The following is a 7,392-nucleotide window of genomic DNA, read 5'->3' on the forward strand; positions in this document are numbered from 1 at the left end:
AACCAGTTTCACACCCGTGCCCTTCCCCGCTTTCTTGATGGCGGCACGGACGGACTGGATGATCAGCGCCAGATTCGACCAACGGCCGGGGGCCAGCTGAGCTTAATTGCGGCAACCCCTGCAAGCCATGAGGAAATCCCGGAGTTCCGCCATGGGGATGACAGGAGACTCGGTGGGAGGCACGAGGGACTCCACCACCTCACTGGCAATGAAATCAAGATCGTCCTCTGTGCCCCACACCGAATCCCCATACCCCTCCGGGTCGTCACCGCCAGCGGCCAACACATCCACCACTCGCTGTGGGGCGGGCGTCCTGGCCGCGCCAGCTGGTCCCGCATCCGTCACGATCTCACACCCAGGATCGATGGTGGAGGAGTCCTCTCTGGGTTCTAGAATGGAACTGGAGCCTGTGGGCACCAGCGGTTCAGGACCCCCCTCCACCTCCGTCCCCAGGCCAACGAGCGGTCCAGAAGAGATGGAAGTGCCTGACTCCGGAAATCCAGCTGGAACCGGGACCAGAGGCGGAGAGAGGAGGCCATCTCCTGTCCCGCCAGCGCCCACAGGCCCATCAGTTGGGGCAACATTTTCAATTATAACCGGGTCGCGTGTCTCCTGGTTGGTGGTTAATTTTGGCTGGGAGGGCCGACCCTTTGGGGCCTCGCCCTCCCCTCCACTCAGGGCACTCGACCCAGTGGCAGTGGCAGAATGGGCGGCATCCCCAGGCTCCCCCACCACAAGCAGGCTTCCACTTACTCCTCCAGGAGGGGCCTCATGTACAGGGGCCTCCCCCTCCCCTCCATCCTGAGGGGTAGGGAGCTCCTGCCCAGACTTTGCAGCCTTGATGATGGTGGTGGCAAGGGGAACCTGGGGACCCGAAGCAGGAGACAGATCCCCTCCAACAGATGGGCCCTGCACCTCAGGGCCCTGTGTTACCTCAGTGGAGGGGTGTCTTCTCTTTTTCCCAGTTGGGTGCAGAGGCTCAGAGACCTCCATGTTATCAGAGGCCTCCACCTCCGCACCCTCCTTTTTTTTGTCACTCTGGGCCTGAGCCCAGCCCTGGGGCAAGTGGATTCCCCGAGATCGGGCCTTGGGCTGAGCTCAGGCCCGGGTTGTGTCAATGTGTCCAGGGGACGCGCCTCTTGATGTTTATTTTCCCCCGCGCCTTCCTTCCACCCGGACGGGCACTCCCCTCCCTGCCGGAGGCCGTGAAAATCACAGCCTCCGGAACCGACTGAGCGGTGTTTGTAGGAGATTTTGGGGGACTGGGAGGAGGTGCAGTGGCACCACACTGGGCCGCCGAGGTGGTATTGGCGGCTGGGAGGTTGGGGCAGTTCTTACAAACATGCCCCACCCCCTTGCAGACGTGGCACCGCGCCCCGTCCGAGGTCCAGAAGATGCGGTAGGCCGTCCCCTGGAACTCCACGCTGAAATGACCCTCCAAGACCTCCTCTCGCGCCAGCTGCATAAATAGCTGGCGGCGGAAGGAGTAGACATGTCGAGGCTGTGCTCCCCGAAGACCGAGCGGGACTGGGGTGATCCCTGACCTCACCTCCCCCAGATAATGCAGGTGGGGGGGGAGGAGCTCATCAGGCATGAAGGGCGGAACGTTTGACAACATTATCCGCTGTGCAGTGGCCCCCAGAGGGTCCACTGGCAGGAAAGTCCCACCCACTCTGAGCCCCGTACTTAGGGTGAGGGACACCGCCCGCTCGGTCTCCAGGAAGAACACAGCCTTCTCATACATCTTTGAGGCTGCCACTATGGCCGAGGTGCCGACAACCTCGGCCATTGCCTTAACGCAAGCCTCTTTAGACACGAAGGTCGGTGGAGTTGTGGATAGCGTCGAAGGGTGTTGTAGGGTACAGAGGGACATAGATAGGCTGCAGAGCTGGGCTGAGAGATGGCAAATGGAGTTCAATGTGGAGAAGTGTGAGGTGATTCACTTTGGAAGGAGTAACAGCAATGCAGAGTACTGGGCTAATGGGAAGATTCTTGGTAGTGTAGGTGAGCAGAGAGATCTTGGTGTCCAGGTACATAAATCCCTGAAAGTTGCTACCCAGGTTAATAGGGCTGTTAAGAAGGCATATGGTGTGTTAGCTTTTATTAGTAGGGGGATCGAGTTTCGGAGCCACGAGGTCATGATGCAGCTGTACAAAACTCTGGTGAGGCCGCACCTTGAGTATTGCGTGCAGTTCTGGTCACCGCATTATAGGAAGGATGTGGAAGTTTTGGAAAGGGTGCAGAGGAGATTTACTAGGATGTTGCCTGGTATTGAGGGAAGATCTTACGAGGAAAGGCTGAGGGACTTGGGGTTGTTTTCGTTAGAGAGAAGGAGGAGGAGAGGTGACTTAATAGAGACATACAAGATAATCAGAGGGTTAGATAGGGTGGATAGTGAGAGTCTTTTTCCTCGGATGATGATGGCAAACACGAGGGGACATAGCTTTAAGTTGAGGGGTGAAAGATATAGGACAGATGTCAGAGGTAGTTTCTTTACGCAGAGAGTAGTAGGGGCGTGGAACGCCCTGCCTGCAACAGTAGTAGACTCGCCAACTTTAAGGGCATTTAAGTGGTCATTGGATAGACATATGGATGAAAATGGAATAGTGTAGGTCAGGTGGTCGGCGTAACATCGAGGGCCGAAGGGCCTGTACTGCGCTGTAATGTTCTAAAAAAAAAAAAAAATTGGGGTGGGGATAGCTCTTAATCGAGCTATGGCTCGAAGTCATTATTTTAAAAGGTGATGGGGTCACGCGGGCGGCCACAGAGGCTACAGCCGCAGTTATGAGAGGGCCCTGCCACTGGTGATGATGGGCTTGCCATGGGTTCAAGAGCCAAACCCACTCCCAAATTTCAGGCAAACAAACAAAAGAAAACAAACGTTTCCAAGAAAAAGCAGCTAGGTTTGGGGAGAGGCTGAGGGTATGCAAGAAAGGGGAAAGACAGGCTGCAAGCGATGACTTTTCTTTTTTACTTTAAGGGTGGTACTCTGAGCATTCTAAACACTCCTGGTGTTCTGGTCTTCTGGTTGTGGGAGGGGTCTTCACCTTGGTCAGCCGAAAGCTGCCCAGGCACTAGTTCGATCCTTATGTCTCTATAGCCAGGCAGCTTCAGCTGACCCAGGCTGGGCAATTCGGGTGGGGAGGGAGCTTCCTTGTGTATTCAGTGCGATTGCACAGCTCCCTGCAGAATTGTACAGCCCCCACCCCTTGTTGTTCCGGCCTCTTCTACCTCCCACAACAGTCCAAATGAAATAAAAGTCTGGTGCTCGACACCCACCTCGAAATACAGGCTTATTCCCAAGTCTTTCCTCCCCTGCAACAAAAGTTGTTCAAAGTTTTTGCAGTTCTCTCCTCAGTACTCCCTCTCCAGCAGCACCTCGTTGAGGCACTCAGGATTCCCAATCAGAGAGCAGACAACCCTGTTTTTTTTTTAACTCTGTGCTGTACCTGTCTGGGGAGTGTTTGGTGGGGATAGTGTAGACGGAGCTTTACTCTGTTTCTCACCCCGTTTTTTTTGATGTGGACAGTGTAGAGGGAGCTTTACTCTGTATCTAACCCCGTGCTGTACCTGTCCTGGGAGTGTTTGATGGGGGACAGTGTAGAGGGAGCTTTTCTCTGTATCTAACCCCGTGCTGTAGCTGTCCTGGGAGTGTTTGATGGGGGACAGTGTAGAGGGAGCTTTTCTCTGTATCTAACCCCGTGCTGTAGCTGTCCTGGGAGTGTTTGATGGGGGACAGTGTAGAGGGAGCTTTACTCTGTATCTAACCCTGTGCTGTACCTGTCCTGGCAGTTTTTGAGGGGACACCAGGTGCCTGCAGTGAAATATAAATCAGTCTCCACCATCTTGTCAATCAGAAAGGAATAAAGCAGACGACTGAAAGATCATGTTAATGTAACTTTCTTCCACCAATGTGCTGATGTGTTAAAGAGACAGACATTATTTCACAGTGGAACTGCACAGTGTCTTGCTGTTTATTGGAATTGCCACCAGAGGGCAATACATGACAATACTTGCCAAAGCACAGGCGAAACGCTGCCTAAACGTGGTGTTGGAGATTTATGGGAAGTGGCAGGATGAGCTATCTCAGTGGGCCAAAAGGTCAGATCTCTACCTTTGAGGCCCGGCAAGCTCCAGATTTTACCTCAATTCTCTGCCAAGTTAGCGGGAGGTGAGAAAATCAGCCAGGGTTCCTGCTCCTGATCATTGTCCAGTGGCTCTGATGGAATCTGTCTCTTGTGTATGTTTTTCATTTAATCTTGAGATGTGGGGATTGCTGGCAAGGCCCGGCATTTATTGCCCATCTCCTGGCTGCCCTGTTAGCAATTTGATACTACTGAGTGACCACTTTAGAGGGCAGTTAAGAATCAACCATGTTGGTGTGAGACTGGAGTCACATAGAGGCCCAGACTGGGTAAGGATTAGCAAGTTGCCTGCCCTAAAGGGAACATCAGTTGGATTTTTTATGACATTCACTTTTACTGTTGCAAGCTTTTTATTTCCAGTTATTTCAAACTGAATTCAAATTCTCAAACTGCCATTGTGTGATTGAACTCATGCTCTCTGCATTGTTAGTCTCGTAACATAAATTCTACCCCACTGTACCCTTCTATATGTGGGCATTTGTCTGCATGCTTGTGTGGAGGTGTATGTGGCTGCATGCAGGTGGATGGGTGTCTGTGTATGTTTTCTTTATTCTTTCATGGGATGTGGATGTCACTGGCAAGTGGAGCATGTGTTGCCCATCCCCTAATTGTCCTTGACACCTGAGTGGCTTACTGGGCCATTTCAAAGGGCAGTTAAGAGTCAACCACATTGCTGTGAGTCTGGAATCACATGTAGGCCAGACCAAGTAAGGACAGCAGATTTCCTTCCCCAAAGGCCAATAGTTTTTATGACAATTGATAGTTTCATGGTACCATTACTGAGACTAGCTTTCAGTTCCAGCCTTTCTTATTAGTTAATTGCATTTAGTTAATTTCCATGGTGGGATTTGAGCCTGTCTTCCTCGGTCTCTGGAGTACTAGTTCAGTGACATTACCACTATTCCATCACATCCCCCTGCTCCTGTTCATTATCCAGGGACTTCTGCTAAAAAGCATGTGTATGAATATTGGTGAGAACAGGATTGGACTTGACTGTGATGCCCATGGTAGTCGAATAGCTTCCTAATAGCCATTATTTAAAATAATTTGCCAATTAGGCATGGGTGTCCATCAACAATGGAATTGTAACATAATTGAGGATTTAATGGGGGATAGAAATTCTCCTTATGCAGAATTGCATCGAATGCCAGTTATATCACAGTCCAAAATTCAGCTTCATTGTGGAATATCAGGGAGGGGACTGATGTGATGCCACCCAAGACGAATTTCAACCGCAATAACTTCAGGTATTGTTTTTCTTCATGAAGAGCCGTTTGACCAAAGGAACCATGATCCTGTCCTCAATCCATATCCCCACATGTAGGTGCAGTTACCCTCCAGAGTTGCCAGCGAGTGATCTGGCTAATGTGCATACGAACATATGAATTAGGAGCAGAAGTAGGTCGTTCGGACCTTGAGCCCGCTCCGCCATTCGATAAGATCATGGCTGATCTGATTGTGTTTAGCATTCCACACTCCCATCTACCTCCGATTACCCTTGTTTCCCTTGCCTAACAGGAATCTATCTACCTCCGCCTTAAAAATATTTGTACACCCTGCCTCCACCACCTTCTGAGATAAGAAGTTCCAAAGTTGCACAGCCCTCTAAGAGAAAAAAATTCTCCTCATCTCTATCCTAAAAGAGCGACCCCTAATTTTCAAACAGTGCCCCCTAGTTCTGGACTCACCCACAAGAGGAAACATCCTCTCCACATCCACCTTGTCAAGACCGTTCAGGATCTTAACCAAGTCTCACCTCACTCTTCTAAACCCCAGTGAAAACAAGTCTGTCCAACCTTTCCTCATAAGACAACCCGCTCATTCCAGGTATCAAATCTAGTAAACCTCCTCTGAACCGCCTTCAACGCATTTACATCCTTAAATAAGGAGACCAAAACTGCACACAGTATTCGAGATGTGGTCTCACCAATACCCTGTATAACTTAAGCGTAAAATCCTTACTTTTATTTTCAATTCCTCTCGGCATAAAGGATAGCATTCCATTAGCCTTCTTTATTACTTGCTCTACCTGCATACTAACCTTTTGTAATTCCTGCACGAGAACACCTAGATCCCTCTGCACCTCAGAATTCTGCAGTCATTCTCCGTTTAAATCATACTCTGCTTTTTTATTCATCCTCCCAAAGTGAACAACTTCACATTTTCAACATTATACTCCATCTGCTGGATTGTTGTCTACTCACTCAACCTATTTATATCAATTTGCAACCTCCTTATGTCCTCTTCACAACCTACTATCCTACCTATCTTTGTGTCTTCTGCAAATTTAGCTACCATGCCATCGCTCCCCTCATCTAAGTCATTGATATAAATTGTAAAAAGTTGAGGCCCAGCACAGACCCCTGCGGGATTCCACTCGTCACATCCTGCCAATCAGAAAAGGACCCATTTATGCGTACTCTTTTTTCTGCCAGCCAGTCAATCTTCTATCTAATATGTTACCCCCTACACCATGAGCTCCTACTTTGCGCAATATCCTTTTATGTGGTACCTTGTCAAATGCCTTCTGGAAATCCAGGTACAGTACGTCAACGGGCTCCCCTTTATCCACAGCACATGTTCCTCCTTCAAAGAACTGCACCAAATTGGTTAAACATGATTTCTCTTTCACAAAACCATGTGACTGTTCCCAATTACCTTGAGTTTTTCTAAGTGCTCAGCTACAACCTCCTTAATCGATTGTAACATCTTCCCCACGACAGACGTCAAGCTAACTGGCCTCTAGTTACCTGTTTTCTGCCTTCCTCACTTCTTGAATACAGGGGTTATATTTGCTGCTTTCCAGTCTGATGGAACCTTTCCAAAATCTAACGTAGATTCACACACCCACCACTCGTCTCCTCCCATTCTCCTTCCCTCTCCCCCACTGAGCCCAGGGCCACTGTAACCACTTGTAGCTCCCCTTCTGCTGCCAGGACTTCAATAGTTGACTCAGATACTTTAACTCAGGAGCCAATAAAACCCTTCTGCCATATAGACTAACCCAACTATTGGCTGGGTGAAAGGTGGTTTTGGCCAACAAGAGAGACCCTAACCATTTCCTCTTGAAATTTAATGGCATTATCATCGTTGAATCCGCTACTATTAACATCCTGGGGGTTACCATTGACCAGAAACTTAACCAAACCAGCCATTAAATGCTGTGGCTACAACAGCATAGAGTCATTTATGGCACAGAAGGAGCCATTCAGCCCATTAAGTCCACGTTGGCTCTCCATGGAGCTAT

This window comes from Heterodontus francisci, chromosome 11 (genome assembly GCF_036365525.1).
Source record: "Heterodontus francisci isolate sHetFra1 chromosome 11, sHetFra1.hap1, whole genome shotgun sequence".
Lineage (NCBI taxonomy): Eukaryota > Metazoa > Chordata > Chondrichthyes > Heterodontiformes > Heterodontidae > Heterodontus > Heterodontus francisci.